At 38.6% G+C, this 23,884-nt stretch overlaps 1 pseudogene across 1 annotated transcript in view; it reads left to right on the top strand.

Moving 5' to 3' along the window:
- The window catches only part of LOC309653626 (ELKS/Rab6-interacting/CAST family member 1-like), a 176,968-nt pseudogene that overhangs the window by 302 nt on the left and 152,782 nt on the right, over positions 1-23,884 (top strand). Inside the window, exon 2 of the transcript XR_014268837.1 lies at positions 16-102. The product of XR_014268837.1 is annotated as an ELKS/Rab6-interacting/CAST family member 1-like (transcript). The remainder of the gene's footprint in view (positions 1-15; positions 103-23,884) is intronic.

The raw sequence follows: 23,884 nt of genomic DNA, 5'->3' as shown, positions 1-23,884 counted from the left end.
TTCTCCCCGTCCCAGGCGAGGGCACCGTGTGGCGGCGGCGGGGCCGGCGAGGCCGGAGGAGGCGGCTGTGCCCGGGCATGGTGGTCTGGGGCAACGCGGAAGGTGAGCGACCCCCGGGCCGGCGGTGGGGGTGGGGGTGGGGGCGGGGTGGGACTGGCCTCGCGTCGCCGGGCGGCGGCCCAAGCGCGGGCGGCCTGAGGCGGGGCGGGGGCGGCGCGCCGGCCCGGCCCCCGCTGCCCTTGGTCTCGCGGCCTGGGCGGCCCGCGAGAAAAAAAAAAAAGAACTTAAAAATTGAGAGTTGCATATATAATAAAATGGCATGAAACTATACACAAGCATTATCCCAAAACCAGTTTGCTGGTTTTGATACTGTAATATAGTTAGGTAAGATGTAACCATTGGAGGAAACTGGATGAAGCATACATAGGACTTCTCTGTACTATTTTTGCAACTTCTTTTTTACCTCTGATTTTTTCAAAATGAAAACAAACGTCAACAATTTTAGTGCTGTTTTCTTGTAGATGAAATAGTGTCCCGCCATGAAAGCAATGAATTACTGATAAAAACCGAGGGCTACATCTCAAAAACATCATATTGAATAAAAAAGCAAATAGCATAAAAAGATATAGTATAAAGCTCAGAACGTACAACCTAAACAATATATTATTTAGAGATATGGCTATGAGAAAATTAACAAGAAAAGCAAGTGAATGATAAGACACAAACTTGAAGATAATGTTTATCTCAAAGGACTAATGGAGGGTATGTGAACAAGAAAAGGGATTCAGGGTCCTCAAAGGTGATTGTAATGTTCTTTTCCTTAAATTTTTATTAATCACTATTTTATAACAACTCTGAAGTCTTAAAAATGTATAAACCTGATCTTTAGCATTTAATAATCACCTTTATTGAAAAGAGTAAAATTAAGTGAAAGGTGAATAAAATTCAGCAACATTAAACATGTTTGATAGAGCATATAATTATAAGAGCATCTAAGAGAAGATTGGGTTCCAGTTTAAATTCTGGTCTGACTAATTTGGGGTTAGTAGGTTTTGGTCAGTGGTTTTTGAAGGGCGGTCCCTGGGCCAGCAGCATTAGTACCACTTAGATATTTGTTAGAAACGTAAATTCTCAGACCTTACCCCAGACCTACGCTCTTGGGGAAGAGCCCAGCACTCTCTATTTTAACACAAACCCTCCAGGAGGTTCTGATGTGCACAGACTTTTGAGAGTCACCAGGAAGTTCAACTTTCTCACCCATAAAATTAGAAGATAAAACTAGATCAGTGTTTCCCATAGTGTGGTAGATGTAGTACTGATCATGTGCAAGATGTTTTTAAGTGATAGACACATCACCATTTAAACTTTTATTTATTGTAATGTTTGTTAGACTAGGACAGATAGCTTACCAAACCCGTAAGTTCACTGATATTGTGTCATACATTGCTAAGTTAAAAAGAAAAGAAAGGAAAGGAATCAACTTAATGTAAATATAAATAATAAGGCAAAATAGTAAGGTATGTATAGCAGAAAGTAACACAGCACTGTAAATCAACTATACTCCAATAAAAATTTAAAAAGTAAGGTGATATGAGACTATCACAAAATTCCTGGGGTTAGTTCTTAGATATTAAAGTTTCGGTAGTCCTGAAGAGGATCAATCTTGAAAATATTTTCCATTCTAAAATTCTGAGACTTCATATGCTTGCTTTTCTTACAGATCTGCCTCCTTAATTTTGCTTTTTAAAATTCAAGCTAATACGTTAAAAATTTAGTCCACACAGCTTGTGTTGGGAGAGGAATGGCCTGTTACTGTGCTTTTGTATTGGGGGATACTTATCTGAGATTGAAAATTTAACCATAGTTAATGGAAAGTGTGGATAATTCACATGCGAATCATTAAAATTAAATATATTAAGGAGAAATCTGTTTTGAAAACATAATTTAATTTTAGAAGCACTTTCTTTCACTACGTGTAGTATTTATAGTGGAATAGGCAGATGGTTTTATGTAAGGAAATGAAATGAGGTTTGTGGACAGTAAGAAACATATTTTGATAATTAGGGATTTAGACTTTGAAAAGTCTATACAAGTTATAAACAGCTACAACATGACCGGCCCTTTTGTTAAAAAGTAAATTTATTTATTTATTTATCTTTGGCTGCGTTGGGTCTTTGTTGCTGTGTGTGGGCTTTCTCTAGTTGCGGCGAGCGGGGACTATTCATTGCGGTGCGTGGGCTCTAGGCGCGCGGGCTTCAGTAGTTGCGGCACTTGGGCTCAGTAGTTGTGGCTCGTGGGCTTAGTTGCTCCGCAGCATGTGAGATCTTCCTGGTCCAGGGCTCGAACCCGTGTCCCCTGCACTGGCAAGTGGATTCTATACCACTGCGCCACCAGGAAAGCCCATGACTGGCCTTTTTAACTGGCATTTTAAACAGCTTTTTGGAGATGTAGTTCACATACAGTTCACCCACTTAAAGTGTACAATTCAGAGGTTGTGTATAGCCAGAGAGTTGTGCAGCCATCACCGTGCACAATTCTAGAACATTTCATTACCCCAGAAAGCAACCCTATATCCATTAGCAATTATTCTCCATTCCCTCTACACTCTCAACCCTAGGCAACCACTTATCTACATCTTATTTCTATGGATTTGCCTATTCTGGGCATTTCATATAAATAGAATTTATATTTCATATAAACATAGTGATATGTAGCCTCTTGTGACTGGCTTCCTTAATATAATATTTTCAAGGTTCATCCGTATTGTAGCATGTATCAGTACTTTATTCCTTCTTATTGCTGAATAATATTCTGTTCTATTGATATTATATGTCACTTGATGGACATTTGGGTTGTTTGCACTTCTTGTCTTTTATGAATAATGTTGCATGTATGAACATTCATGTACAAGGGTTTGTGTGAAAGTATGTTTTAATTTCTGTTTTATACCTCGGAGTGGGATTTCTGGGTCAGATGATGACTGTGTTTAACATTGTAAGGAACTGACTGGATCTAAAATGCATTCTCATTTAAAGCAAAGTACAAGTTTGCTGAAAACTTAAATACATTTCTGTTCTAATTTATAATAAGGTACCAATTTTGTTTGTCAATGGTTTTATTACAGAATATCTCTCTAAAATGATATTTGGCAAAAATCATCATTAAAATACATGTTTTTGAAAACAGCAGCTTACAAACGGCTGTTCTACATCACAATTTATCATCATTTATCCAAATTGTCACATCTTCTGTGACATGGTTCTTTCTCTGCATATTTTATCGCTGCCTGTGTCATTTAGCATTTAGGGGAAAAAAATGTCATGGAATCTGCTTCCTGAGCTGATGAGTGAATTCAGATTGTTTTGGTTGACTTTTACAAATAAATTACATGTTAAGAAACTGATGGTAGTTTTTTTTCTAAAATTCTCGTTTCAGCAATAATAACAATCATACTTCTAAAATAAAAACATAACATTTTGTAGTCTAGCTGCATCTGACACTTGATATTTTGCTGTGTTGCCCTATTAATATTTTGAAGTTATAAGGAGAGATACTATTTTGTGTAATGAGAATTTATGTTCAGTAAATTGTTAATATTTGACTTTGTCTTACTTTCTTCTAATGCTTTCCTAAAGGCTTATGTACTAAATTACCTACCTTTAGATTTCTTTTTAGGAAAGGTGTTCAAGATATTTCTTTTTCATACCTACTTGTGAAATGAGGTTTTTAGCACCTCTTTGTTATGAAGGAATATTTCTGAAAAAAGTAAGATAAACAACTAAATGCAGTGAATAACTGAAGTAATAGAGAAGTGGTAGTATAGAAAAAAGATGCTCCTCAGGGAAGAGAAAGAAAAAATACCAGTTGGACTTGAATGGATAAGATTTATTTAAAGCCTTTCATTGCTGCATGAAAGATAAACAAAAAGAGTAGTAAGGCAGCATGAGGCATTCAGTGTCCTTGTAAAGAAGACAAGAAATATCCTTAATCTCTGAATCTATAACTATATGATTCTACACATAGATCAGCTAAAATCATCCTTTGTTTTATTTCTAGTAGGGATAAGCTGTTGTATGCACAATATTGTAATGGATGTTTGTAGTGAAGACTTGAAGCATTTGGATCATTTGGGAAGTAGACTCAGACAGGGTTTAGTGTGTAGAATACTTGTAAGCATGTGCCCTTGGGAACAACATAGTGGGAGGGAGGCAGAGGCGTCAGGATTGGGCAGAAGCTTACGTCAAAGTGTCTCCTTGGCCAGCCTTCCAAGAGAGGTTTGTTGATAGCTTGGATGTGGGGTATGACAGAAAGAGGTGTCAGGATGATTTCAAGGATTTCAGCCTAACTAACTAGAAGGACGAAGTTGTCATCAACTTCATCCTTTGAAAGGAGGTTTGGTGGAGAAGATCTGGAGTTAGTTGGGCCTGTTAAACGTTCGAGATCAGTAAAACATCTATTGGCAGAGGATGAGTTGGTGAGTCCATATGTGAAACTGGAGCTCAGGAAAGAGGTCTGCAGTATATATAAATATGGGGGTGGTCAGCATAGGATAGATGCTAATTAGACCAGGAGACTAGCTGAGACCACCGAGTGAGCATGTGTAGACTGACTTGAGGATGAGACAGGGCTGAGTCCTGGGACACTTCAGCGCTTAGAAATTGGGGCAAATAGGGGAAACCAGCGGAGGAGACTGGGATGGAGCCCCAGGACCCAGCACACTGCTTAACAGCAGTGGGTAGTAGATGTTTATTTAGTGGATAAATGTCCAAAGGGGAGGGAAAATAACATGGGACAGTGATGAATTTTATTTCTCCAGGTAGAATAAATTAAAAGGTGAAAAATAGGATCAACTGTTATCTATCTCATCGGTGAATGGGTGGGGAGTGAGTCATGGAAATTAGAATAAAAATAGATGTGTTCTTTTCTATAAAAATCGATGTGTATACATATAAAATAGGAACCGTTCCTTTTAATAAACTGAAGTATTTTTAATGCAGTTACTTTCTTTTAATCTTTATGGTACCTATTGTGCTTGTGTGGCTAATTCTTCGAGAAACTGTATAAAAATGTCCCTTGTGTATAGAGATGAATCCAGTTCTTCAGATTGATTATTTCTGTTGTTTGTGAATATGCTTTAAAGTAGCACATTAAGTAGTTGAAACTCATTTGAGAAATTATCCTATATTTGTATCTCTCTTCTTTGTACTAAATGACAGAAGAATTTCATTTATATATTTGCTTCCATATATTTGATAATTTACAGTAGAATTTTCAGTGTTCTTCATGGTTAAAATTGGTACTAAAGGTGATTTGGAAATTGTGTTGAGCATGTATCTTGCTAAACTATAGAAGACAGACATTTTCTTCAAGGATTTTATATTCTAGGTGAAGAAGTTAAAACATTTATGGAAAGGTACATAAACAGTTTTCTTGGGAAAATATACAGTTATGTCATTGAAACTCTGAGTCCTGTCTTACACTGAGCGGGACATTTATTAAAGAATAGACTGAAAGTAGAAATATCTGTAAGCTTGAATTTTGACAGAATGAAAGAAGAATACAAAAATCAAGCTCACAAACTCAGCTGCCTTGATGTGGATGAAGCTTCTGTGAACAGACAGCTACTGTCCTTGAATAATAGTTCACATATCTTTTAAAGTGAATTAAGCTTTGGTTGTATTGGACCTGACCTGTCGGTGAGAAGGAGATGGCTGAGTCCAGGGAGGCGTGTGAGCTTTCTCAAGACAGACTAGAGTCGCTGGTGACTGAGACAAGTAATGAAACGTTATTTCACGGGTTGAAATGTGAATAGGAACCAGTGATTTAACAATGCTCATCTCTAACTTTAAGCCTTTTCTTGAGCCAGAAACCTTGGTTTTTTATGAGAGTTTGAGATTCCCTGAAGATACAACCTAGGTTGGACAGTTACCCAGATCTATTATATATTTAAGCTCAGGAAAGTTATGTGAACTGTGTTACTGCTTCTTGTTTTTGTGAATTTTTGGTCCAGGCTTTCAGAAAGACCTGAGCTGAACTCTAGGACAAAGCTTGTGGTGACCACCATTGCTGTTTCAAGCCACTGTCCTCTGTGTTTCTTTCTGTCATTCAGGAATTTTGTTGTCATAGCTCCTCTGTTACTGACTTGTGTGTGTGTGTGTGTGTGTGTGTGTGTGTGTGTAGGGGGTGTCCTTCATTTGTAAATTCTGTAATCTTTGGACCTTGGATGGAGATGGTAAATACAGAAGTCTTAGAATAGAATTGGTCCCAAACTATTTTGAGAGAAAACACAAAGCATATTAAAACTTACATTTTCAATTAAAGCATAGGGAAACCATTCACAAAAAGGGTGCAGAAGTTGATGCTGTTGTTTATTGTGTTATATGCTGGTTATAGACCTTCATTTTACGGTTATTTCTCTGAAATGCAGTAAAAAAAAACCCAAAAACCAAAAAACAATGCGTAGCACCATAGCAGCCCCTATGAAATGAGGCATATGCTGTTTCTAAGACTCACAGCATGTTTTTCTGATACTGTGTTTGCCCGTAAACATGTTGATGGTAGGTGCTGTCTGAGGCAGGGGCGGTTTTCCTATGGAAATCCTCTCTTGAACATACTGGTTTCTGATTCCCCTTGAGGAAGAATGAAGCTCCTTTTTGCTTCCTTAGCAAATTTGATACTTCAAGTATTAATAACATAGCCAGTGGTTGATATGTATCTTGATGACTTACAGGTCATCATGATGGCTGCTCTGTCATAAGTTGCTGTGGTTTCAGAGTACGTTAGAACTCTACGCAGCGTTTTGAGGTGGGAGGGAGCTGAGGTGTAATGAAAGAGAAATTCCCTGCACAGCAGTGGTGATGCCTTAATGATAAAATCATCTTGCTCGGTCTCAAAATCACTGGATCTGCCAGCAACAGCATTAGATGTGAAGTCTGACCTGGGCTTACATTTTGATTTTGCCATTAAAAGCGTTATGAGTTTGCCCTCAGCACTTCTGCGAGTCTAGAGGAATGTTAATTACTAAATTAAAACAAATGTATGAGATCCTTTTGATGGAGTAGAGTGTAATATCTGCTGAGTGCCCCAATATACATTCAGCCCTCTAGAGGAGAAGACTTATAAGTGGTTAAGAGTAGGCTGCTTTTGGAGAAGGAAGCGTGAGGTGAGATGGCAAATTTGGGAATACGTTTTCTAAGGAAGGCCTTGGAGGAGGCCATCATTCTGTAAACCTGAACTTGAGATACAGCAGTGTCCGTTTTGGGGATAGGAGGTCTCTGGGGCATTTATGATTGGGAGTGTGTGAAAATACTGATTCAGAGCCACGAGACCCTGTGACATTGGCTGCATCTAACCCAGGTCTTTCTCATTTAGGGCCCCAGACTAGGGAAGCTACAGTTATCTTCTGAAAGATAGTAAAAAAGATGATCTTGCTGCTCTTAAAGTGAAAGAATCCAAATTTTGGTGAAGAAATGTTTTAGGGACAGGATTGCCCCCATGTTTTTAATATCACTCTTGACTGTTTATTTCGCTTCTTATTTGGGGAAAAGGATATGGAAGTTTAGGTTGGGGAAATTACTTGGAAGAGTTTTTTTGTTTTTTTTTTTAAATCCTTCAATCAGTTATTTATTTATTTATTTATTTATGGCTGTGTTGGGTCTTCGTTTCTGTGCGAGGGCTTTCTCTAGTTGCGGCAAGCGGGGGCCACTCCTCATCGCGGTGCGCGGGCTTTACACTATCGCGGACTCTCTTGTTGCGGAGAACAGGCTCCAGGCGAACAGGCTCCAGACGCGCAGGCTCGGTAATTGTGGCTCACGGGCCCAGTTGCTCCATGGCATGTGGCATCTTACCAGACCAGGGCTCGAACCCGCGTCCCCTGCATTAGCAGGCAGATTGTCAACCACTGCGCCACCAGGGAAGCCCGGAAGAGTTTCTTAAGAATAACCTCATGAAAAAAAAAAAAAAAAAAAAAAGAATAACCTCATTAGATAGTTCGTGTGTAGATGTGAGAATAAAGTTTTCTTACAAACAAATGATTTTTTTTATGGTTCCAATATTTTATTTTCTTTAAAGATAGGAGTAGATTTTGTAGTTTGAGACTCTTGCTATTATTTAAGCAATAACCAATAAATGTGAGTAAGTAGCAATTATTTAGGAAGAATGATATAATGATGAACTATTGGAAAATATAACAACTATAGATAGCATTGTGGAATTGGAAGGGACTTATCACCTGATTTTATAGACAGTTTATCTCATTATTCAGCCTCCTCACTGTAAAATGGTAAAAATATTAGTTGATCCAGAGTTATTTTAAGGAGTAAAAGAGAATTTATTCATTCAACAATTATTTATTAAGTGCTTACTAGATGCTGAGGCACATGCAGGTTCAGAGGATGCGTCTGTGTGTTAGAAAGAAGAAAATCCTGGCCTTCATGGATTTTACCGACTAAGAGGCAAGAGGCTTTACCCAGTGATGACAAACGAGATGAGGGCTTCCAGTGTGATCCCCGCAATGGTGTTTTAGACTGAACACAGTGCCTGATAGTTGCGGTAGAAGAAGAGTAGCACCAATGTATCTTGGATGCAAAGTACACCCATTATCTCATTTAAATCTAACACCAGTTCTATAAACTAGGTCTAGTTTCCCCCCTTTTACAGCTGAGCAATGTTGTGTTCTTTTAGGTCTGTGATCAAATCATGGTTATTAAATAAATTAATGAGTAAACTTAGACCTAAAGTGTGGTCCAAGGTCTTCAGCCAGATAGTGGCAGAGCTGGCACTAGAACTGGTTTTGACTCAAGCTCAGGGCTCCTTTCATTGTACCGCATTGCCCCTCAGAGCGTGCATGGGCAAATAATCGTATGTACCATGGTAGATAGGAAGAGTGCACAGTTTCAGAGATCCCATACTTGCCAATATGAAAATCATTTCACACAGTACAAATAATAACAGTGAAATCAGGGCTGCTGGCATCCTCAGTTTTAATTCCCATCGCTAGTTATATTCAATTATCCAGTGAGATGGACTTTGAGCTGTGGATTTAGTGTATTAAGTAATAGGATCCAACTCGAAGTTTTCTCTGGCAAGCTATTGGCTGTGAAGTAAATTCAAGGCTATTCATCCAAAACGTAAGGTGTCCTGAAGTAGATGTATATGTCATCTTGTCTAATGGGTGGGTTGTGTGAGAGATTTTTCTTTCCAAATTGAGTCATTGGAGACCATTGCTCCTATTACTGCCTTTGAAGTCCTGCAGCTGGTGAACCTTTGGTAGTTGAGATTTCTTTCTCAAAAAACAAAAACCAAAAACATGTATTATAAGTACTTGTAGTCTAGTTGTGTGTGGGTTACGTGTCTTAATTAGTAAAGTTCTAATGAATGTCTTGGGATTTTATAAAAACTTCAGTAACAACTAAAAATGAACATTTCTCATCCTTTCTCGTGACCCCATAATCAAATCCAAGTCAGTTTCTACTCTCTGCCTGCTATCCTCCAACTCTGAACCACCTTGAAAATACTTGTTTTTTCTAAACATTGTTAGTTTAGGGAGTTACTTGGAGTGAGAGAGTCTCTTTCCTTTGGCTTCCTTTGGGTCAGCAAAGCAGAGGAGTTAGTTTTGGAGGGTTCTCCTTCTATGCATCATCAGTTTTAGTCCTTGGCAACGTCTCTAGTCCCAAAGAAATGACGTGGGACTCCCCACGTCTTCCAGAATTTTTAGAAGGCATGTGATGTATGAACAGTACCTGTGTCTCTTCTGTAATTCATTTGGGCTCTGCAAAATGCCAAAGTGTATCTAATAGAGCAGTACAAGACATGTGCCTATTTTCTTAAAAGTCAACCTTAATTTCGTGTCACTCCAGTCTGCCGCTGGTCTACCCGATAATTAGGATTTTAAGGCTTATGAGTAGTTAGGGGCGCTCCTAGTCCAGAAAGGAGATGCAGCTGAAAATATGACATATATTGGCACTACCACTGCAGTGCTTTGGGTTTAAATATTCATCAGACAAAACTAAGCTCTATGAAATGAATGCCAGGATAGACCAGTCTCATCCTGATTTCCTGTCTGGAGTCTATTGCTATAAAAGGTGTATATGTTTATAATTCCTGCCCCTAATAGTCCCTTGCTTCTGTAGAGCAGTGTTTCTTTCCCAAGCACTTAAATATGTTTGATTTCACCCTTGCACCTGTCTTTTAAGGCAGACACACTCAAGTTGACACACAGTTTTTCTCATGACAAGGACCAGTTGTGATTTATGGACATTTACAGGATGTCAGTGATGTGGAGAGGGTACATTTTGAGCGAACAAGGCTATATATGTATATCCTTTCACTTGGCAATAAAGAACATGGTAAAAAGCTGTTTTCTTCTCAGTGAAGAGCCCTTAGGCTAACTTCCTATAATGTTCACCTAATGTGTTACTATGTTCAAGTCACCTTAACAAATATTTCTTGAGTGCCTGCCTCCTGCAAGGTATTCCACTGGCTGAAGTGAAAGTTTCTGTGAGAAGCCTGATGTATAGAATTTGGAAGTAAAAAAATGCAGTGTTAGTGTGGGTCTTTACTGCTTTAGTGGAAAAGAAAGTGTTATGAGGTAACCTGTCTTTTCCTTTATGAATTTGGCTTGTTTAGTAAGAAACATATTAACCAAAGATGAAAGGTAGATTCAGAAACATTTATTCACTTTTAATATGAGTGTAAACTTTTATTTTCACCAGAAATTCCTAAACACCTTGATGATAATAAAGTACAACCCTGATTTTGGCTTTTAGGGCCAAGGATAAAAGATTTGTAGACTTACTGAAGAGTAGATTCTATGAAAGCACAGACTCCTGATAAACGCTGAGTGCCCTGTAGTCCTCTAGATCAGCGGTCCCTAACCATTTTGGCACCAGGGACCAGTTTCGTGGAAGACAATTTTTCCACGGACGGGGGGTTGGGGGTATGGTTCAGGTGGTAATGTGAGTGATGGGAAGCGGCAGATGAAGCTTCGCTCGCTCCCCGCCACTCACCTCTTGCTGTGCGGCCAGGTTCCTGGGGGGTTGGGGACCTCTGCTCTAAATAACTGTCCTAAAAGTGGAAGAACCAGTCTTTTTGTTGGTGAGGACCCAGTGGCCTCCATCATTGTAACTACTGTGATATAACCTGTAGTGTGTGATTGAGAAATAATTTAATACTGTTGACAGGGGTATTTGTTGCTTATTTTGTACATTTGCAAGCAGTTCTTTCTTCCTCATGATACTCCTTGCATTAATAGTTGAGCGAAATGACATGATGAGTCAATAAGACTGCTTTCCCTGTGACCAGAGTGGTCAGGACAAGTCAAGGTCTAATCAGACATTTTCATTTCATTAAGTTGGACTTTTGCCAGAGCCTTTTGGAAGCCAGCATAACACTTGTTCTTGCAGGTCATTGGCCCAGACACAGTCACATGATTACACCTCCATGCGAGAATGTCTGGGAAATGTTGTTTTATAGTCTTGTTTCGGAATAAAAATCAGGGTTCTGACGTTAAGAAAAAGGCTACTGCTGAGCTACCCCAATTCTTTTCCCTACCTCCGATTTCTTCCTGATACTTAGTTGGAAGATCTGGCTGTATTCCTTTTCTTGAACTCTGTGTGGCATACTTGGGTACTTCATGTCCTAGTCTTTCAACCTGAGAGGAGGATCCTTCAAGTTTTTGCAGCTTTCAGCTCCATGAGCTCAGTAGGAGTATCCTTGAAGCAAAATGAGAACAGGGTGTTGCATGCTCGTTTTTTTTTTTTTAAATTTCAGATTTTAATGATCAATTTTAGTTATCTATGCAAAGTGATTCATGCAGATCATAAAATTCTTAGAGGAAAAGGAACCCTGGGACAGAAGACATGGGTCCACTGAGGGCGGTAGTCATGGTTTGCAAATAAAAATTGTGACTGCAGCCAGAAGAAGGAACAGTGGGTGCTGAGAAAGGAAATGACAGATAACCATTCCTAGAGGGTTTATTTGGCTTTTTAGAAATAAGTAAACGAAAAGTTCCCTCTAGTTTGCTGCTTTGAGTCTTCCCTTTGAACACATCATCTAGGCAGAGTTGACATAGATGGTTCTTTTAATTTAAAATCTCTGTAGTCTTCAAACAAGGAGGCCCCATGCAGGCAGTCTCATAGATGGTTGTACAGGAATTACCCATCTGTCTTCAAGAAAGGGAGTTTCTGATTTCCTTCTAAGAAAAGGATTTGCAGGATGTGGTGGGAATGAGGTGAGTGAGGCCTTCAACTTCCATGCAGTTGCAGACATCTTGGAGGCAACTTGAACTCTTTGGATCATACTTTAATCCCTGATACCTAAGGATGGCGATCCTAATTTCAGCATCTGGGTGGTATTCATGAAAGACTTCTGGTTGAATAAGTTAGGAAGGATGCTCATATGAATAAACCTTATTATATGCCCCAGTTTCTGGGCAGCCTGCAGTACCGAGTTCTGACCTGGGATGAGGATGCCTTGTGTGGAGCTAGTGCCACTGCAGCTCTTAAGTCTCATCCAAGATGGTTATTTTCCATGTGCTTCTGAGTAGCTGTTTCTTTGGCTTTCTAATAGCATGGATACTCAGCGTAATCACAGACTCCTAGATATGGAAGTATCTGAATGATAATGTAGTCTAATCTCGAAAGAAATGAGATGAAAGAGGCCAAGTGACTTGCTTCAAGGTATCTGGTAGAAAAACTGGTGTTAGAACCTTGGTTCCGTGTTCTCAGTCCAGTGCTGTCTTGCAGTGCACTGCATTTCTCAGAGAAAATGAGACTAAATGCGGTGTTTTTCTGTGTCCTCCTTTGCTCCTGGTACTTAACAGACCTGGAATCTACTCATGTATGTGTCAGGTTTTAGATCAGCAATAGGCTCACTGATTATGGAAATAATTGGGGAGATGCGGTATGTGTGAAAGTTTCAGGTAAGCGAGGCAAGGGGTTGTTGTGGTGGATTGGGAGATGTTTGCCAGTTCAAATCACATTTGTGCAGTGCGTGATGGGACTTGGGGCTCTTCTTTCTGTAGCTTATTAACAGATAAGCTGTTTTGCTGCTGGAGCTGCTGAATCTACAATAGCATGAATCAGCAAGAAGGAGGTGTGATTAGTCACGTGGACTTAGGCCTTTCCCATTGCCAAGGCTTGATATATTCACATCTTCCACTTTTTTTTTTCCTTCCGGTTTTACTGAGATATAATTGACATACAGCACTGTAAAAGTTTAAGGTATATAGCGTAGTGCTTTGACTTACATACATCATGAAATGATTATCACAGTAAGTTTAGTGACCATTCATCATCTCATATAGGTACAAAATTAAAGTAGAAAAAAAAGTGTTTTTTTCTTCTGTTTTTTCCTCTTTGTAGAGGCTCATCACATGGAATGATAGCATGTTTAGTCTTCTGTGTTACACTTGGTTTAGTCCACGTAATTACATGTAATGTAAAATTACATACAGTGCAAATCAGTCAAGAGGCTATCTTTCCTTCCTCCATCTCTGAGACATGGGTGACCACAGGAGGCCACTCTGTTGACATTTCTTGCTCTTGTCGTGGCCCTGTTGCCAATCAGTCTAAAAAAATATTCTTCTGTGAATTTCTTGTGAAGTTATTTACATGAAAAGTTTTCTAAACGTGTGTAATTCAAACTTGATTCTTTGTTTAATGCCAGTGTAATTTTTATTGACTAGAAAAACAATTATATGAATTCTAGATTTTCCCGGGAAATCTATAACATGCAGATCTGAAGTTCATATGGGACCTCTGTCTCCTTGTGAGCCCTAGGTAAGGTACAGTGAGGATGGATAAAGGAAGGAGTGAGTGATGCTTCATTGAGGAAGGTGAGCAAGGTGGCCAGATAGGTTTGTTTCATGACAAAGAGTGTGATTTAAGCACTTACATTCTTTTGAAAACATCTCTTTTCACCATCTCCCTATCCTGATATCACAGGAAGAAGGAAAAAACCAAACAAACCTGTTGCCTCATTTCCTAAAGCAGTGATTCTCAAACTTTAATGAACATGCAAATCACCTTGCCTTTTAGAAGACTGCCGACTCTGATTTAATAGTGGTGGGGCAGTGGTTCTCAAAGTGTGTTCCTCAGAGCAGCAGCTCTGGTTCCGCCAGCCGTGTTAGAACTATAAATTCATGGACCTCGCCTGACCTGCTGAATTAAAATCTCAGAGGATCGGCCTCAGAAACTGCTTTTACACATTCATCAGGTGATTCTTGTGTACCTTGAACATTTGAGAATCACTGCCATTGAAGCTATTCTCTTGGGATTTTCCCAGGCCCCTGGTATTTGCTACTCTGTGATTGGGCCTTGGTATTATTCCCTTGCTATTTAGCAATTGAAACTTTTGGGCAGAGATGTTACTTGAGGCTCCTGACTGGATGTTGGTGTCCAGCAAGTTAACTGGCTCTATTAAAGTATGTTTCTTAGTCCTTCACCACTCTCTCTGTTATAACCCTGATACTTTGTAAAGCAAAGATGCCATTTCATGGAATCATGAACATCAGTACCATGGCTAGACACCATACATAACATGGCGATTGGGTAATACCTTAAAAGGTAGACTGAAAAAGAAACCGACGAAATAAAACACCCCAGAAGAAAAGGCTCTTGTAGATTTTCAGGGGTTTTACATCTTAATATCAACTGAGTCCCAATTCACAGATAGCTTCAATCATATTAATAGCCAGTGGGCGTTGTTACCTAGGTTCTATGCCTGCTTGGTTCAGATGAGTGCAAACATGCTTAGCAGTGCCTTTACCAGTGTTGCCATTACTGGTGAAGGAAGAATATTTTATAATAGGGATTGGATTCTCTCAGAAGTCAGTTTTCTTAAGGTATTTGCAAAGGATGAATGTTACCTCCTACAGTGTTTCAAGAGCTCTAACTTTAATTTTCTGCAAGTTTTATTGATTTCTTCCAAAGGCTATAGCTGGAGAAATACGCACTGTATGTTTGTCAGATTGGTTACAGGGTCTCCAATATAGGTGGGCTGAGGCTGTGTTTGTGCTTTTCCTCTGGGAGGTTTTTCATCTTAGAGAAAGGATCCATGTGTTTTGTGAATCTCTATAAAGCAATGAGAGGAGTTCAAAATTTATTAGAGTATTCGACAAGTGCTCCAAAGAGGGCTATTTGGGCACAAGGTCTAGATGCTAATGTATTATGTTCTTTGAAAACAGCTTAAATGTAAGTACATATAAGAACCCTAGTTAAGATTTAAGGGTAATGCTGTAAGATCTCTCATAAAGGATTCACAAAAAGTGCTGCAAGTTTGTAACCTTTCCAGAAGCAATACAGTGTATGTTCACCCCTCATTTGCAACTTGAAGAAATTTATCCAGTTTATGCGGAAAATTGAAAAGAAGCAGATGCTTATTCCTAAGCTAGAGTTTTGAAGGCCAACAATTAAAATAAACATGTCTCTGCCAAAACTTGAACTAAATTAAAAAATTTAGCATATAAATTAAAGCTTACTTAAAACTAAATTTATCAAGGAAATACATTTGTTTTGCATTACTGGTTTCAATGATTGTGAAAAGGCTTCATTTTTATGGAACACTGAAGATTTTTCAAAGTTTCCAACAATTTATTAGACAATTGCACCACTGAAAATGAGTTACGAGTGTCTGGCTTAAATGTATAAACTATTAGCACATCGTTGATGAGCTTAGAGAGAGACGTTAAAGCAGCCATTATCCTCCTGCAGGTTCATGTTCCTATTCCCAGGGGACTGTAAGAAACTGGTTTGTAGCCTGAAAACAGATAAAGCTATGGGCTGAGGATATACGTAGCATCTCTTCTCTCCTATTCGTTTGTTCTTTCTCTTGGGAATCTGAATTTTGGGACATTGCTGATGAATTGCTGTCAGGCATGGGTACTCTTAGTTTATTGCCATAGAAGAAGAGAGAGGTTACTTCCTTGTTTGCAGTACCTGTCTGCTCTAGTCCTGTCTGTACAGTGTTTCCAAATTAATATTTCCTAAACACCTACCTCATAACTTTTTTTCATTTACTAAATATTTATTTAGTTCTTGTTTTCCCAGCTTTCTTGAGGTATAATTGACAAATAAAATTGTATATATTTAAAGTGTACAAACTGATTTGATACACCTAGACATTGGGAAATACTTGTCCTGATGAAGTTAATTAACATTTTCATCACCTCACATAGTTCCCCTCTACCCCCATACCCTTGTTTTGTTTTTTTTTTTGTTTTGTTTTTTGGTGGTGAGAATGCTTAAAGTCTATTTCAGCAAATTTCAAGTATACAAGACAGTATTATTAACTACTGTAACCATGTTGTACATTGGATCCTCAGAACTTACTCATATTCTTCTTAAAAGTGAAAGTTTGTACGTTTGACCAACGTTTTCCTCATCTCCCAGACCCTGGCATGGACCCTTCTATTCTGTTTCTATTAGTTCAATTTTTTTCTTTTTTTTTTAAGATTGCACATGTAACTGATACCATGTAGCATTTGTCTTTCTCAGTCTGACTTTTTCCATTTAACATAATGCCCTCCGAGTTCATTCATGTTGTCACAAATGACAGGATTTCCTTCTTTTTTATAGCTAAATAATATTCCATTGAATATATATACCACATATTCTTTCTTCGTTCATTGATGGACACAGGTTTCCTTATCTTGGCTATTGTCATAATACTGCAGCGAACATGGGAATGCAGATATCTCTTTGGGATACTGATTTCACTTCCTTTGGATATGTATCCAGAAGTGGGATTGCCGGATCATTCGGTAGTTCTATGTTTAACTTTTTGAGTAACCGCCATACTGTTTTCCATAGTGACTGCACCAATTCACATTCTCACCCACAGTGTACAAGGGTTCCCTTTATTCATATCCTCACCAAGATTTGTTATCTCTTGTCTTTTTTCATAATAAACATTATAATAGGTAGTGAGGTCATATCTCATTGTGGTTTTGATTTGCATTTCCCTGATGATTAGTGATGTTGAGCACCTTTTCATATATCCGTTGGTCATTTGTATGTCTTCTTTGGGGAACTGTCTATTCAGGTCCTCTGCCCACTGTTTAATTGGATTTTTTTTTTTTAATTTTGCTATTGAGGCATATGAGTTCTTTGCATGCTTTGGATATTAATCCCTCATCTGATAGGTAGTTTGCAAATGTTTTCTCACATTCTATAGGTTGCCTTTTCCTTTTGTTGGTTGCTTCCTTTGCTGTGCAGAAACTTTTTAGTTTGATGTAGTTCTACTTGTTTATTTTTGCTTTTATTGCTTGTGCTTTTGGTGTCAAATCCAGAAAGATATGGCGAAGACCTATGTCAAATAGCTTACCACCTATGTTTTCTTCTAGAAGTTTTATGGTTTCAGGTCTTACATTTAAGTCCTTAATCCATTTCAAGTTAAGTTTTGTCTATGGTATTCTTTCGCATGTGGGTATCAATTTTCCTAACACCAGTTATTGAATAGACTATCCTTTCCCCATTTTGTGTTTTGGCCACCATGGTCAAAGGTTAGTTGACTGCATATGCATCCCACATAACTATTTTCCTGAAAACTTTCATTTACTCCTGTTTGCTGTGCCAGGATTCATGGCCCTCAGTTTACTGTTCTATTTTCATTGATCCCTAATCATCACTCCGTCTGCTTCAGTCAGTCCAGTGATTTTCCTTCTTCCACCACATCTCAGGTTCATGCAAAGTAGCTTCTTGGGCAGAGTTGCCTTTTCTTTCTAAACAGGTCCAGTCAGATCATCACATATGACTGCTTGTACATATAGAGGAAGGCAGAATATCAGGAGAAAACTATTTTAGGATTCTATGTTATAAACATTTTGACTAAAAAACTTTTAAATTTAACGAGTTCATGCTTCTTAAAAAGAAAATGCTGAACACAATTTAATCCTTTCCAGGTAAATTAGAGTGACATTATACACAGTAAAAATAAGTTGCATTGTAGTGATTTCTACTAGACAGGTAAGGTATTAAGGACTAGTTGTCTGATCCTACATTGAATAATACGTCTTGCAGCTGATATTTGTTTTTATAATGAATGCACACGTGTGTTGGTTTAAATTGCTGACTTGAGATTAATGTTCTCAGAAATTATTTCTACATGACCAGGAAGTGGTACATTTGAAGCCTCTCCTGTACCATCTTGAGATTAAAAAAAAAAAATAAGAACTTTCTTTTATTTCCATTACTTAAGTTTATTTAAACTTGTGTTTAAAAAACAAAATATCTTCTCAAATCCCCAGTCATATTTCCATGCAGCTTGGTTCTAAGAGTCCTGGAAACAAAGAACAGTATCAGTCCAGGACCTTTGCAGGAAATGTCCTCAAGGTCACTAGTGCATCTTAGGATGTTAGCCCAAGGGCCAACTGGGATATCAGGCCACATTGAAGAGATACTTTAATTTGTAAGATTTGTTGTGACCGTCAGACAACATATGTCTTTTGACTCCATTAAGGAATGTGTGAAGGCACAGCACTACTAATGCTACATTAGCTATCTGTCTTTAACTTTCAAAAATAATTTGAAAGCATTTTTAATGCCATTTTTCAGACGGCGAAAAGAAGTGCAAAGAAGTTAACTTGGCCAAATATAAGTGAAGGAGACGTGATTTTAGCTCGAGAACAAATGCTTTGTCTCATTACTGTACTGCTTCACTATAACAATCAAGATGTGGAGATTTCTAAAATTTTCACCATGAATGTTAAGAAAACACTAGATTGCATGATGTGTTACAGAAACACCCACTAAAATCCACTGAAGTAAGAAGTTGTGAATTCTCTCTGTACTTTGATAAATTCCCCTTGGGAGCACACCGGTTTGGAATCAAGAACGCTTGGTTCTAGTCCTAACATCTCCATTCTGTGGGTCTCAGTTTTTAATATTAAAACTCTCCAAGGTCCCTTCTTAGTGCAGTGATACATGCCTATGGAATTGGGGCTTTTTGCCTGCTTTATGAAGTATTTTAGAGCCAGCTGGCCTGGCACTTTACACTGGAGGAAAAAGTAGCCATTAAGGTCTTAAATTTGTCCCGTGTAGTAAAGACTGAAGGTGAAGATGAGAAGTTTTGTTTTCTTAGGTTTTGTTGAAGCAGGCTGCTACTGACTGCTGCCCTGGGATGCTTGGGATTCGTCATAGGGCCGGAGGCTGTGCCTGCCGGTCTGGCAGTGGGCCATCCCGGCGAAGCACAGCACAGGGGCTGGTGTGCGCTGCCACGTGAAGTATTAGATAACTGCCCAGAAGAGCTGCCATACATGCAGAGGAGGGGGTATTCAGGGCTGCCCATGGTAGTCATAAAATGATAGATATGAATCTAATCTTAGAAAAGCGAGTTGAACTCCCTCACTTTTAGTTGGGGCTCAAGGAAGTGAGGAAAGTTGTGCAAGTTTGTACCTTTAGTGTGAAAGTTGAGGATGGAATTCGGGTCTCCTGACTACTTATCTAACTCACCACTTACACTCATTTATGCTAAATACCATGCCTCCTTTTGCTCCCACAGGAATATGGTCACTTGGTGAATTTATGTTCATTTATTTCATGTACAACCTGAAATGCCTCTTCTTGCTTATCAAATCAACATAAAGCACTTGAAAATTGGATTCAAGCTTAGACAACAGACACAGTGACGTATTAAGATCATTTTATGCCGTATCATGATGATTTTTAGGGAGTTAATTAATTTCCGCTCAAGGAAGCATAAACAGCAACTACATGCAGGTAAAAGACAACAGACAAAAAGGTAGCAGTAAATGGTTGCCCTTTGGGTTCCACAGGGCTTGTGTTAGATAAGGTCTTACTTTGCACAGTTATGATGCGGTAAAGAAGTATACTCCCCACTAGTAAATATTTCAGAGATGCTAAATTGGGAAACTGGCAAATTGCAGGTATGAATGGATGAGTACAATGTGCTCAATGAATAAGGAATCAAAAGGAATCAGAAGGAATCGAAAGAATGTAGGCACCTTAAATGTATTCAGGTACAAAGAAATCACCACAAACGAGACCATGATGGAGGAGAGGTACTGGCTTGTCAATAGATTTGGGTTTGCAGTTTGGAAACCACTCTGTAAACTCCACAAAAACTAATAATTGTGCTAATAACCTTGGTGTTGATAATCATAATCTGGGTATTCAGATTTACTGGCATGACATTATGCAAATCAGTTAACCTTTCTGAAAATCGAATTCCTCATCTGTGAAGGAGTTGGATTAGAATATATTTCCTGGCTTAAATAACCACTGTTGGACAAAGAATCTTGTAATTAGTATCTGCAGCTCTTCAGGAGGAAAAAAAATAACGATAATTGATAACTTCAATGAGTAACTTTATTTCTTTGAGTTATGGGATAGTCATGCTTTTTTCAGTCGTCATAGATACTCCCCATCGCTTAAGATTATAAATATATGAGGCTTGAACACACAAAGGAAACTTAGAGATAGTCCACCCCTACTCGAAATTTTATTCTTAAGGGTGGAGAGGCCTTGAATTACAAAGTGACTTGTCTAACTGGTTAATGGTGAAGCCCAAAGGACTAACAAGGCTTCACAGTTCTCCACACACAGGGCCCTTTTCTCCTATAGGAAAAGGGGTAAATAGGTTTTCTTTCTCATGCCAATTCAGGTTGATTAGTAAGGCCTGGCTGTTGAGAAAGACTGTGGAACTGAGAGCCAGGTACTATAGAAAAGACTAATGTTATTGCTTAGGACTGTTTGCTATATAAACAGAACAGGGAAGTCACCTATATGTTTGCCACCTCCTCTCAAAGCTATGGTTTACACATGTTCCTTGAGGTTAAACTTTGAATATTTCTTCTGCCTTGCTTTTTAACAACCATCACTCACAATATTAATTAATGTTGTCTAAGGTATTTCACTCTAAGAGACGGCCTATGTCTCAGTGGACCAAACTTGGATTTGGTCATTAGGAAATACGTCATTCTCAGTGCTTGGATCCTCATTGGGTTTTCTTGAGCTGTTTTTCATTTCTGACGCTGCTAAATGTTTTAGACTTCTCCATTAGCATCATGTGGCCTGTCTGACTAGGATTTCAAGCTGCCAGGGCAGGACCACAGCTCTGAGTACAGGCTGGCTGTAGTTTTGTCCCTGATTATAAGACCATGGAATACAGTAGGAGAGGAGCGGCAGATACCTTGTCCTTTGTGGTTCCGACAACTTAAGTGCAATTCTTGGCAGCCTAGTTTTAGACTCTGATATGGGCCTTTTCTCGTATGATGTTGCAGGAAGCTTTCTCCTGCTGCTGACATGTTCTGGCTCCTTGGTTTACTCAGAGGAGTGGTGAAGGAGACATACCTCAAGCCAGGAGCCGCTATGTTGGCCCTTATGCTCTACTTTGTATAACTTTGCAGGATTTTGGAAGAAAATGAGAATATACTCTGGAACTGGAGATACATATACCCACACGTAGATTCATATATATATATATTTTCACTTCTTCAGGTCTTTGTCCTCATTCCTATCATCTGGAATTGTTTTGAAAGAAAAACGCATATTACCCTCATAAGGAACTAGAGTTTAACTTCGGAAACTTATAACACATTTCTAAAAGACACAAAGTGTTCTCTCTTTTTAGAACTGTTCAAGTGCAAGTCAGATTTGAGTTCAAATGGAATGAAATGCCTGTTTATTTCTGGAAGCAAGTTTAGTTCTTTTCTAGTCCAGATTCTTTGTTTTACAGATGAAAAAATGGAAATCCAGGGTCTAGGAGGGTTAAGTGATATGCTCGGTGGTACATTTCAGAAGAAACAGAATAGGAAAAAGAATCCAGAACTTGCCAATTTTTGGTCTCACGCATTTTATCTCACACCGCACTACTGCCTCTGGGTTTAGAATTACAACAGTTTGGTTTCCTTTTTAACTGATGACTTAGGTTTTTGTTAAGGTTTGATTTACAGTTTAGTAAAAATTTAATACTTATGTTCATTTTGGGTTTTAGCAAGTCAATACTATTCTAGAGTTTTATTTTTATTTTCTTTAAGCCTGTAATGGGCATTGAGGTCTCCCTGTGGTCTCTGGACTTCTCTCTCGGCTTTGAAGATTCTGCTGTTCCCTGCTCCATCTCAACTTATGCATATTCTCAACCACAGGGGAGTCTGGAACATGCCAGACATTATGGTGAGGCTGTTACAATGCTCACCCCGGTCTAAAACCTAAGCCACAGGAGACACAGACTTCTGGTTCCGCAGAAAGCAGGTGTTACAGGTAAGGAAGGGAGCATAATGTACAACAGCCAGATTTGAAACAGCTCTGCTCAGATTTCATATTCCCACACTCCCTCTAATTTACAGGCTTCTGTTCACAGGTAGTTTGAAAACCTGTCTGTACCAAATTTAAATATTCAGTGACTTGCCTATAACTAATCATACTTGAAATTAAAAAAGCATGTGTGAACAAGCAATAGCACTAACTAGTACTCACAGGGGAATATTCCAGCTATATTACAATGAGACTTTTGGCAGTAAAAGCACTCAAGTACTGTTCCTTAAAATGTAAGGATTAGGTGTTCTTGAGGTAGAAAAGAAAAATCTATTCTTTGCAGATGGAGGGGACGATGAAATGCATTTACTAGCAGAGTCACTTTTATGGAAATTTGGATCTGTACTGTGAAATTTTAGTGTTTAAACAAGATCAGAGGCCTTGTAGGATGATTTTTTAACATGCTGGATTAGAAACACCAGACAGAATTGATTCCCAGTAAAATGGAAAACGTCCTGAATTAAAAAGGGGCCTCAAAAAAAAAAAAAAAAAGGAGCCTCACGTGGTAACACTTAATTTTCTAACATGAGTGCTCCAAACTCTTAATAACTATTTTAAAACACTTGATAATTTCATGTAAGATAAATTTTACGTAAGAATAAAAATGGACAGCGTATATGAATTTGGTGAGACTGAGCATACAATGTGGATTTGCCTTGGAAAACTTGGGCAGTTTTTGAGATGATTGAAGTTGAGCGTCTGTTGCAAGATATCTAAGTGAACTCTCCCAAAGCATTTCCTGGAAGCATTTGCCCAACAAGTAATCTTCAAACAAACGAACAAACATACATACCCACCATTCCTCTATTCCGTGTAATATAATCCATGGACCAACAAGAATAAGCTTATTTTCTACTTGTACAGTTTTTGGGTGGTGCTGCTTTTCCTAACCTTCTCACCATCTGTCAAGACATAACTTTCATTACTCTCCAGCATCACTTTTAACAGCATCATCTTTCTTTTCGTCCTTTCTCCTTCCCTCCCTCCCTCCTCCTCTCCCCCTTTGCTTTTCTTCCCTGCCTCCTTTTTCTTTCTTTAAAAGGAATCTCTTTTGACCTGTGTTTTCCTCAAGGGTTCAATTGTTTTTATATTTCTCTCCCTCATAATACAGTCTTTGGGGATTGAAAAATACGACATAAATAGAATCTTCTGTGATTTCTCAGCAGAAAGGAAGGTATGGTTTGTATTACTTTCTCTCATAGGATTCTTTATGGGGTAAATATTTCCAGATGCCCCAAATCTCTTTGTTACGTTTACTATAAGAACCAACAACTCTTCCTTTTTCTCTACGGTGACATGATTGTGTCCTGGGATGGCTCCCACTCATATCGCTATGAAAACAGAAGTTTCATAAACCAGAGATGAGTTACTTCAACTCAGTTTAGTTCAATAAACAGTTATTGAACATTTACTGTGTCCAGGATACCATTGGCCATGGTGAATGATACATGATCCCTCCTATCAAGAAATTTGCAATCTAGTATGGGAGAAACTATGCAAATAAATGTCCAACCATAAGATGACTGCTATGGTATAGTAACAAGCAAAGATTTAGGAACTCAGTAGGTAAGCAAAATAAGTAGAATAGTAAAGATGAGGCTCTTTTGTTTGTC

This window comes from Balaenoptera physalus, assembly GCF_965194825.1.
Source record: "Balaenoptera physalus genome assembly, contig: HAP1_SCAFFOLD_717, whole genome shotgun sequence".
In the NCBI taxonomy this organism is placed as follows: domain Eukaryota; kingdom Metazoa; phylum Chordata; class Mammalia; order Artiodactyla; family Balaenopteridae; genus Balaenoptera; species Balaenoptera physalus.
This window is presented reverse-complemented; position numbering and strand designations above follow the sequence as displayed.